Raw genomic sequence first — 11278 nt, 5'->3', positions numbered from 1 at the left:
GAGTTGGCGAAGGGACAGGAAGAAAATGCTGCATAATGATAAAAAATATAACTTTTTTCCACCTAAAAGCTGCAAATATTTATTTTGTTTTGTAAACAACAGAAACATAGCATTCTGGGGTACAAACGATGAGCACATGTTCACCAGTGCTTCCACTATTAGTTTCACAACTATGAGACAATAGACAAAAAGTAGTTAGTAGTTTAATAGCTGGGGATGAAGAGAGAGAGCCCTGGCTGACATTAAAATAGCTTTAAAAAATAGTTTGGCAAGGTCACCAAACGAGTGGATCTTAACCCGATATGCCCACTAACGGCTGGGTGATATCGGGTGAATCCCAACGTTTGGCCCTGGGGCCGGTTTTTTGGCCTGATATTGATCGGGAGGACCGATTGGGAGCCCCCACACATGGGCAGATAAACTGTCTAGAGGACCAATATCGGCAGCTTTAATCTGCCCGTGTATGGCCACCTTTAAATACGTTTTTCCCAACCAGCTGCCCTTCAGTTGTTGTTGAAATTTAAGCCCTACAACAGCAGAAGGTATAGGGATTGCAGGCCGTCAGGGCCGGGCCAAGGTATTTTGTCACCCTAGGCAAGGGCTTCGATCAGTGCCCCCACCCAGTCCTGCATTACCATTTCCCACCTTACCATTCATATTGTACCCTGTACCTGTGCCAGCAGCAATCATGTTGCCCCATGTACCTGTGCCAGCAGCCCCCATTTGTACCTGTGCCAGCAGCAGCCAAAAATCCATCATATTGCCCCCAAATATGTACCTGTGCTAGCAGCAGCAGCCAAAAATCCATCATATTGCCCCTAATCATCTGTTTACCTGTGCTAGAAGCTGCCAAGAGGGAGGTGGGGAGTGCAAAAGGCGGTTGAAACAAGCAGTTTATAAAATTGAAAACTATTAAAGGCCACCCAAACCAGTGTTTAAAAAAAAAGAAAAAAAAAAGATCCCCTTAAAAGTGCGCCTGCCACATGATTGCACCCTAGGCAGTCGTCTACCCTGCCTACCCCTAGTTCTGGCCCTGCAGGCCGTTATCCTTCAGATGAAAAGGCGCCAGTTACAGTCATGCTTTATATTTATAATGAAGCCCACCATGGCAGTTTGTATGTGGAATGCATCATTACTAATGACACTCAGATCCTCTTACTGAGCAGCAAATGTACATAATCTCATCTAGAGATTCCTCGTTGTGGGTTAGTCTACTAAGACAACAGTCAACCAACCCACAGTGTATATTGGGAATCACCCCTTCAACCTGACTGTTTCAAACAGACTTCTTTGCCTCTACCTAAGAATTCCAGTCCTACAGGCAGGTTTCCATAAGGGGGGTACAGCAATCAGGAGACCCTGGTAAAAGAGGGGCCCCAAGATGGAAAAGTGTAAATCCCAGGAGTCAAAAAGGGAAGGGTTCATGGGAGAGTAGCTGGTGTTTGAATGGATGGATCATGGAAATTTGTCATTATCAAGGCATGGCTGGGTGGATCAGGGGTGTGACGTGTGCGCAAGAGGGCCCAGGTAACCAGCGGACCAATAATTGGGGTCCCCAGGATCGAGCCCTGCTATCTTAGTAGTAATGGGCCCTATGATTACTTACAGCAGCCCTGTCTACAGGTTTGAAACCTAAATTCTACAGAAAGAGCTTTACATATATGATTTAAGAATGCTGCCACCTGAAATTTGGTATTAATGAACTGTATTCCATTTCCCAACACCAAATAGTATTGCATCCTCCCAAAAATCCCTAAGCACCACTATTTCTCTTGTCCCACAATTCCCTGCACTATAAAACATAATGCTAGGTGTTGCTTGCAGTAATATATCCCTGGTGGGAAGTTTTTGGCTTTCACACTCACAGGATACCTGCCTACGCCCACTAAGTGTCAGGTATCAAGGAGGGGGTTGAAATGGGCGCTAGAGGCGACTCACTGTCTCTGTTTGGAATCGATAGATCAACACTATATCACATACCATAGCAAAATAGTAATGAGCACTGGTAGATTCTGAGAGCTTAATGGGGCAGGGCAGAAAAGTGGGTAAAACAATAATGGTGTTTCACAAGGTAAGCTATGTTGTACTTGACCCCCAACAATGTCACTAACAATTTAACTCTTATGTTGTTGACTACTGCTGCTGATGGCACCAACAGTATGGTGAAAGCAGGGTGGAGGCTTGTATTTAATGCTAAGCTAGCCATCTTCAATTTGTAGCCACCCCGCTGTTGCTTAAGGTGGCCTACAAGAAAAGGTGTAGAAGACACTATATGGGGGCCTTTAGACAGCCAGATGTCAATCGGGTTTAAAATTCCCATCAGGTCGAGGACCGCATCGGTTCATTGATGCAGTCCTTATTCCCACCACCTGCATTCCTGGCCTTGTGATCCGATCATTGGTCTCTAGGTCCCATGATCAGATTAGCCCTTTATCAACCACTCAAGGTGGGCATATTGGTGCAAGATCCACTTGGTTGGCAACCTCTCCAAACAAGTGTATCTGCTCATGTTTGGCCAACTGTAGAAAGCCCACCATTGCAGACCTTTTTTACATCCTGGGTGTAGTGCAGGGTTTTTGAATGGGACCCAGCTTCAGTCTGTAAGTCCACATAGGGGTTACTGTGCTGTACCAAGGAAAAGTTAGCCATATCTACAATTAAAAAGGGATTAAAAGTGGTGCTGTACAATCGGGTATATACAGAAACCTGGAATAATAACAACCATCATAAGAACCTGCTTGTATGTCCCAGTAAGTTTACTGCTGAACCTGATGTACAATATCAGGCTCATAAACTTTAGTTTTACCTGTAAACTAATATATTTATGGGCACTCTTACTACTGGATCTCAATTTTGTAGTTGTTTAACCTTCAGTTGACATAGTGTTGCACTGTAGGGTCGCAAACCTCAATACCAAGTCACACAACAAGCACTATCCTTTATTTATACAACACCGACATATTACATTAACAGAGAGGTTAATCATTTACATTGGCTTCTGCTCAGTGGAGCTTACAGTCTAATTTTCCTATGTCTCTCTTGGCATGGGTCGGTTTCATCTCAGAATGAACCAGGAGGGGGCTGACACTTTGCAATATCCAAAGAATAGAAAAGAACCCCCACTAGAACAGACTAAACTCAGGCAGTCACAAAGTATTATTGACACACTTATTTATAGTTAGTTGAATAGACACTTGATTATGCCACTTATTAAATTATTATAAAGTGCTGTGCAATAAATTATAAAGTGCAGTGCAAGGATTATTAGTGAGGAGCTTAAAAGACCAAATTTCTTTCTGTCCCACAATATTATTAGACAATTAATAGAGTGATACTAAATTGATCACCAATTTCTAAATTACTAGTAGTGCTAAAAAATTATTTAATAATTAATTGACTAAAATGAGAATATTGAATAAATTAGATTATAAAGTGCTACAGTGCTAAATGAATTTAGTAGTCCTTCCTAATTAATAAGGTTCATTTCATTAAATAACTAGACTGCCATTAGATAGGATAAAAATAAGAAATTAATTAAATCATTGCTCAAATTCATGAGAAAAAGGAGGAAAATGAAAAAAGAGAGGGTGGAGTTGTCCCAAAACTACTACCTAATTGGTTCTATCCCTAGGACACCACAAAGGTGGAGAAGGCAGAGTAACCGGGACTGTGGTCTCGTAATTAACTAAGCCCTAAACTGATTTGAGAGACTACGATATACTATAAAACCACAATTCCACGGTCTCCTGGGAGTTTAGTATTGCAGAGAAAGAGAAGGAGTTGAACCGAGCAAAGATTCTTTCCACCACCCTCCAAAATTGGTTTGACCCCAAGTTGAGTATATCGTTTTAAAAGATAACCGGATCTGGAAATGAAACGCCGACGCGCGTTTCGCTATGTTAGCTTTGTCAAGGCGTAATAATAATGTTCCATGGGACGCGAGGTTTTGGGGCTGACACTTTGGTAATAAGAGCTTACAGTTTGCAGCAAAAAAGAGTGATGCTTGGAACTGAATTCATATTGAACTATATTCCCACAGAAGTCTAGCTGCAGCTGCTTGGGAGTTCAATACAGAGGGCGGCACAAGGAGTTTGGCATTCCTCATTCTTGATATAAAGGGTATAATGTATGTATTAGCCATAACAAGCAAACCATATGGCTGGATTGTTTGACCAAATTAGACTTTTGATGGTGCACCATTACACCATATCACAACCAATCTTGATAATAATATCAGTATAATGATGGTGGTGTGTGGGGGTCAAGTTGCACCTTCTTGTGACTTCTTTGAGACCCTTATTTTCAGCCCACTTGATTAATCAGCACATTCTAGCCAACCATATGGCCCAACTCATATTATCAGGCTGCCTGGCACATGGAGAAATCAGGCGCATAACCCAAAGACGAGCGTGTCGCTGTCAATCTATAATTATATATATATATATATATCACCTTTATGCTAAAGCGGAGTTGCACTTCCAGTGTCAACAATGGCAATAATCAATGCTTTCAGTGGTCACAAGCTTTATAGAGATAGCAATCTTCGTTTTGGTGCTTGGTATAGATAGAGTGACTACTCGAGGGCAAAAAGGGAGTAGAGAAGAGAGTCAAAGCCAAGTGCTAGTAACAACTACAACCTCATTGCAACATTCTCATATATATTTGCGATTAAAAACTTTGTTTTAACAAATATAGAATTAGAAGCATTGTGTAGAAAGTGGAAGTGTTTTTTTAAGGCAACAAAAACTGTGATAAAACAAAACGCATGGTGGGAAAAAAAATACATATCAAGTCCTGCAAGTGACTTGTATCAATAAAATTTTCTTTTGGACTTACCAAATGTGGGTTTCCTGAGATTTAGATTCAAAGTCCAAAGGATATGTTTAAGTGCCCTTCTTCTCCAATCCCACACAGAAGCAGGGAATCCACAGCGGGCACTGATCAACAACGAATCTCACTTGGGTCCTTGGAAATATCCGTCCCTACTGATGGTATCCCACTCCAGTCCAAGATCTGCAAGAGAACAGGTCTTTCCCTCCCCTCCTGGGACAATGCACAGACAAGGAGCGAATAAAAGGAGTTTTATGGATGTCTGTGCGTGACTCAGACCTTGCACTGCTGTTTCTGACATTCCAGAGAACTGTAAGCACACCTGCAGGGCAGGTACAGCACTTGGAACATCCCTTCCACCCTGTACTGTACACTCCCCCCCCCTCTGCGCCCACTCACTTTGTTTCCACACCCATGCTGCTGTTGGATTAAGCTGGGAGCGAGATGGGTTTTTCAGTCTCTGTGACTAGAGTTACTGAAAAGTGATTGTTTGGGGTGGGGGGTGGAGAGCAAGAGAAGGGAAGGGCAGGGGGAGAGGGACAGAACAAAGGCAAAGGAGGCAATGGCACCAACCTTCCTTCCCTACTAAGTGCAGATTTTGGATCAACTTGGCAACAGTGCCAACTTGTTTATGATAAATGGGTCCCACACATAACTGTGTGTTTAATACAGATCTTCTATGGAACGAGACAGTTCATACAGCAACTAAAAGGGAAACACAGGATCTGACATGAGGATACAGGCCAACAGGTAGATTCCTCAGGTGAGCACAAAGGGCACAGATCAAGGTCAAATGCATAGGATTAGTTGAGCTCTAGCTGCCCTGCAAGTCCCAACATCACTCAAAAGAGGTTATGAAAAGGGCAGACCTTGTGGGACAACAATTCCCAGCATTCTCCAACAGCCTATTGGCACAATGGAAACTGTGTACATGTGACAGCAATGAAGCCTTGAGAGATCTGCCTGTGAGTGGATGAGATAAGAAAACATTATCAAGGCAGAAACAAAAAAAAAAACATAACATTTTTACGCACAATAGAGTGTCGGGAAAGAACACAAAAGTTTGAAAAGAGACGTTTGTGGCGTGGTGGAAATATGGAATAACTTGTGAGCAGAAGTGGCAAAGAAAACACAGAAAGGAAATATAAACCCCGAGGGCCAGTTCTTCTTTCATCCGGAATATAAAAGTGAAATGATTGGTAAGAAATAACCAGGCTGGGTCAGATGGGAAAATACACAGCTAAAGAGTTAAATAAAAACAGATTCAGTAATAAAGAATAATCTTTCAGTATCTCCTGCCGTGTCCTACCAAGCAGTATCAACTCCATAAAAGATTGCTCCCAATTTAGAATTTGGGTCACACATTAAAGTGAGTGCTCTAAAAGCAAGAGACTTGGTTTGGTTTAGAATTCCAACTCAGGAAGCAGGGGTAGTTAAGTTATTAGACGCTGGATAGTGTAACCTATCTGCTTGTTAGACACCCACCTTCCCGATCTGCCTCTGCCTGTAAATTAGCAGTGTCTGGTCAAATCCCAGCCCTCTGATCTTAATGCACTATTATTGCCATTGTTCCCCAGTTACTTATCAGAGAATCCTGGGGGAAAGTGATCCATAAAACAACTTACATCTTCAAGATAAAGACTTACACACAGACACACACACAAACCTCTCTTTATGGACTGACCCTTTTAGCATGGTTAGGTTGTTAACAGACTATACCTACATTCATCTGTATCTTTAGGGTCAGGCCACACAGTGCGTTTTGGGGAGATTTGGTCGCATGATGACTAATCGCCTCGTTTTTGGGGCCACCAATCTCCCCAAACGCCTTCCCTGAATATGCGCTGGCAAAAATGAAAAAACGCCGGCGCTAATCACACACAGCGATTCGTTTTTCAAAGTCGCCCGGTTTCCTCGTGAGGCAACTTCGGAAAACGAACTGCCGCGTGTGATTAGCGCTGGCGTTTTTTCATTTTAGCTGGCGCAGGAACAGGGAAGGCGTTTGGGCAGATTGGTCGCTGCAAAAACTAGGCGATTAGTCGCCAGGCGACCAAATCTCCCAAAAACGCCCTGCGTGGACTTACCCTTAGGGTGGTGGCAGACAGGGAGATTAGTCGCCCAGTGACAAATCTTTACTTTTGCAGGCGACTAATCTCCCCGAAATGCCTTCCCGCTGGCAAGAATATGCCAGCGGGATGGCATATGAATTGCTCCGGATTTCCGAAATTGGCCAAAGTTGCCTCATGAGGAAACTTCAGGCAACTTCTGAAATCCGAAGCGATTGGTATGCCATCCCTCCTGGGATTTGTATTCTTGCCAACGGGAATGCATTTTGGGGAGATTAGTCGCCCACAGAAGCGAAGATTTGTTGCTGGGCGACTAATCTCTCTGCCACCACCCTAAAGCAGGCCTTTTAATAATGCCAGATGGGGCTAAAAATCAACCTGCTGAAATACGCTGGCATTATCATCTTGTTCTTCTTGCACCCGGAACAACTGTGGGAGCAGAGGTGCAGGCACACGCAGTTTCTTCACTGATAATAATCCACGTGTGCCTGCACCTGGGCCAACACAACTGTTGGTGCAACACACACACACACATATATATATATATATATAGATATATATAGATATATATATATATATATATCATATAATATAACAGGGAGGCCTACTTATTAATCTCTGAGGTTGAGAAAAATAATGTGAGTGCTGAAAAAAGTGAGGTCTGGGAAAATATGGTGCATCAAAACTCACCAAATTTATTTACGTGGCAAAATATTCTGAATTACATTGTTCCATTCATTTTAATGAGGCTACAATACCCAAATGTTTTAATGAACTAAGAAAACGCGTTTGTTTCTCATGCGTCTCTGCATTGCTGCATTTAAGCATAAAATAGCTCCCCTAGTGGTAAAAAAATTCAGTGTTGACTATTCTAAAATGTGTCACATTTAGGGTTTAGATGTACTATGGGTTATAAAGTACCTGTTTCTTAACAATAACATACCTCCCAACATTTTGGAAACAGAAAGAGGGACAAAAAGTTTTGGTGTGACGAAAATTATTGACCACACCCATTTTTGTGGCCACACCCCCGAATTACCATGTTCGTTTTACAAAATTTGACAGGTTATGAAAGTTCGAACACATTTCTGTGGTTTTTGTGTGTTCTTACAGTTTTGCAAATGAAGGTGAATTGCCATTGTGAGTCTTAGTTCTCCAAAGAGACTTATTTCAAACTGTTACAAAAGTATCTAAGTATCTATTCTGGGCTTTCTGCCAAAAGCCAATTAAGTTAGAAACTTTGTATCTTTTTCTGGCTGTTCAGTGCAGGAGATCAAATAGAAGGTCGGGACATTTTGAGTAACAAACCCGGGACTGCGTGCTGAGCTGTCAAAATCAGGACTGTCCTGCGAAAAACGGCACAGTTGGAGGTATGCTATAAGTCTGGCCCAAATCAGTTGAAGGGGACCCACTTTTAAGGCCAGTTAGGGGAAAAATTGGAAGGTGAAATGTTATTTGCGGTCTTATATACAGTGGCTAACTAAAGAGGAAGCAGACCCCGCAATTGTGGGGAGGAAGGCCCGGGGGAAAAGGGGGACTGGACCACAGGGTCTGTTTCCTCTATAGCGTTCAAATCCCCCTCCCCACCACTTTGTATTTCTCTTAATTGATGCCTGAGCGACCATGCAGCAGGGGAGGGGGGTTGCAGAGAGGTGTGGAGCAGGAGTACCTATGCAGGCTGGGCCCAATGAAAATTTTTCTGTCAGGGGGGTCTGGTGCAGTCTTGTTACACCACCCTGCTTATATACATATATTTATTTATTTATATATAATACACAAAAGCTATGAATATCTTGTAAATGATATCCTTATAAACAGTGAGTTCTGATGTCATCAGCTATAAACGGTGAGTTCTGATGTCATTTCTGTCACATGACTCACTAAAATGTGTGTATTATAATAAATAAAGTACCCCCAGTTGTAAAATATGAGGATATTAGACGTTACCTTCGGCCTCGTGTTTTAATAAGGTCATGAAACTCCTCGGTAACTTATAATATCCTTATATTTTACAAGAGGGGGTACTTTATTCACTATATATTTTACAAGAGGGGGTACTTTATTCACTATATATTACTGTAACTACAGAAAAGTGGCGTGACAAAATGTGTGACTGCAACGTGGTCTTAGCCCAAAAGGTACAGGTATGGAATCCGTTATCCAGAAAGCTCCAAATTACAGAAAGGCGTGTCTCCCATAGACTCAGTTTCTTAAAATTTTTCCAAATAATTTCCTTTTTCTCTATAATAATAATAATAATAATAATAAAACAGTTTGTCCTTGAACTAAGGTATGAATAAGCCTTATTGGAAGCAAAACCAGCTTATTGGCTTTATTTAACATTTACATGATTTTCTAGGAGCCTTTCGTAATGAAGATCCAAATTACAGAAAAATCCGTTATCCACAAAACACCAGGTCCCAAGCATTCTGGATAACAGGTCCCATATCTGTTCAAATTTAATGGTACATTCTTATAGATAGTTTCAAGTACACAGAAAAGTCTTGAACACACAATTATCGGAGTCATTAACATTTGTCTATTTAAAGGAAATTAACTGGAACATAATGGGGAACCTATAGGATCTCTAGTGACTGTGGGAAAAGTAATGCTGTTTAGAATTACTGGCCGGGATGTGCATTTCTAGACCTCACTGTTATTCACATCTAATCTGTCAAGAGTGGATCAAACTGTGAGGAGGGAGCACAAAAACCGCTGCATTTAACCGCACACTGAAGCCATTGACGAAGCAGGAGGGTGGCTCATTTGAATCACAATTGAACTGCTTGAAGTTATTGTGCTGATCGGGCAATGACCTTTTGTGTTCAGCCAAGGAAGAGAATGTATGGGAACAGGAGGGACCAGTGCAGCTGCTTGGTCTATAAGAGAGAGCTATGGAATGTCTCAGGATGGGGATGCACTGAAATCACACCAGACTATAACCAATGACTTAACTGTAACTTATTGGGCTCCAAGGCAAATTCCATATGAGATATGCCACTTATCAGTACCCCTGGGGCTCGCTATACTCCTCGGCCTTCTCTCTATGGTCATACCCTTGTGAATAAAACATAATTGAGTAAATAAATGATAATGGATCAATCAATAAATCAATATCCCTCCCTACCCACAGGTCATCTGTCCTATGAATCAGGTTATCAGGGGATCCCTCATTCCGTCGGTCACACACAAACTTTCCATGCTTAATGTTAAAGGGGTTGTTCACCATCCAACACTTTTCACAGCTCAGTTAGTTTCAGGTTGTTCCCCAGAAAAAATAGACTTTTTCCAATTACTTTCTATTTTCTGTGTGACCTTCTGACTTTCTAAAGCAGCTCTGTGCTGGGGGGGGGGTCACCGGCACTCTAAACTGATACATGGGGAGGCACATTTATCAAAGGTTGAATTTCGAATACATGTGAATTTTTAAAAGCTCCCCTAAATTTGAAATTCAACCCCTCCCAAAAAATGTTTTAAATTGAATTTAAACTCACATGAATGGAATCAACCTGAAAACTCGAATCAAATTCAATTTTATAGGGGTGGTTCACCTTTACATTAACTTGTAGTATGTTATCGAATAGCCAATTCTAAGCAACTTTTCAATTGGCCTTCATTTTTTCCATAATTTGCCGTCTTCTTCTGACCCATTCCAGCTTTCAAATGGGGGTCACTGACCCGATCTAAAAACAAATGCTCTGTAAGACTACACATGTATTGTTATTGCTGCTTTTTATTACCTCTCTTTGCAAGAATTCCTGTTTCTTATTCATCAGGTTTCTAGGGTAATTTGGACCTTGGCAACCAGATTTCTGAAACTGTAAACCGGAGAGCTGCTGAATAAAAAGCAAAATAACTCAAAAACCACAAATAATAAAAATGACAACCAATTGCAAATAGTCTCAGAATATCATTCTCTACAGCAGTGATCCCCAACCAGTAGCTCGTGAGTAACATGTTGCTCCCCAACCCCTTGGATGTTGCTCTCAGTGGCCTCAAAGCAGGAGCTTATATTTGAATTCCAGGCTTAGAGGCAAGTTTTGGTTGCATAAAAACTAAGTATAGTGCCAAGTAGAGCCTCTTCTAGGCTGCCAGTCCACATAAGGGCTAACAAACATCAATTATTTGGCACCCCAAGGGACTATTTCATGCTTGTGTTGCTCCCCAACTCTTTTTACATTTGAATGTGGCTCACAGGTAAAAAAAAAACTGATTGCAACTGTCAGTGTGGCTGAACGCTCCCTTCTCTCAGAGCTAAGAGTTAGTATGGTGATGGGCCCAGGCTTGTGCTGCTAGAGGCGACAGATTCAGAGGTATGAGGGAGGAGCAGCTTTGACACGCGTCAAGAGATTCTCTGTACAGGCTGATGCTGCATGGCTTTC

The 11278-nt window shown here is 41.9% G+C and overlaps 1 protein-coding gene across 2 annotated transcripts in view; it reads right to left on the bottom strand.

Moving 5' to 3' along the window:
- The window catches only part of itgb4.L (integrin subunit beta 4 L homeolog), a 45866-nt gene extending 40662 nt beyond the window's left edge, over positions 1 to 5204 (bottom strand). Inside the window, exon 1 of one of the 2 annotated variants that reach the window (XM_018235331.2) lies at positions 4837 to 5204. The gene's annotated coding sequence lies outside the window, so the exon portion shown is untranslated. The remainder of the gene's footprint in view (positions 1 to 4836) is intronic. The other variant, XM_018235330.2, reaches the window with a different exon arrangement.
- Between the last annotated feature and the right edge of the window lie 6074 nt (positions 5205 to 11278).

The sequence above is a fragment of the Xenopus laevis genome, chromosome 9_10L, assembly GCF_017654675.1.
Source record: "Xenopus laevis strain J_2021 chromosome 9_10L, Xenopus_laevis_v10.1, whole genome shotgun sequence".
NCBI classification, from domain to species: Eukaryota; Metazoa; Chordata; class Amphibia; order Anura; family Pipidae; genus Xenopus; species Xenopus laevis.
Note: the sequence above shows the minus strand (reverse complement) of the source record. Positions and strands in the feature narration are given on the sequence as shown.